The sequence below is a fragment of the Merops nubicus genome, unplaced genomic scaffold (genome assembly GCF_000691845.1).
Source record: "Merops nubicus isolate BGI_N331 unplaced genomic scaffold, ASM69184v1 scaffold45827, whole genome shotgun sequence".
NCBI classification, from domain to species: Eukaryota; Metazoa; Chordata; class Aves; order Coraciiformes; family Meropidae; genus Merops; species Merops nubicus.
The window spans coordinates 846-1,114 of NW_008623147.1; positions in this window are offsets into that span (position 1 = coordinate 846).

Genomic DNA, 269 nt, shown 5'->3' on the forward strand with positions numbered 1-269 from the left:
AATCGACCCGGGGCCGCGGCGGTGAGAGCGCCGAATCCTAACCACTAGACCACCAGGGAGGCCATACGCAACTCATCACACGCCGCTGGATCACGGCTGGGACCAATTATCGCTGATTTTAATTGGGGTTTGGGTTATCTTGGAGGTTTTTCCACCCTCCCACCACCCCTCGCCCCCGCTGCCCCAGCAGGGAGTTGTCCCGGGGCTTTTCTCCGGGTGTGGGGGCAATTCCCAGACACCCCACCGGCGATTTACCCAGCGGGTGGAGC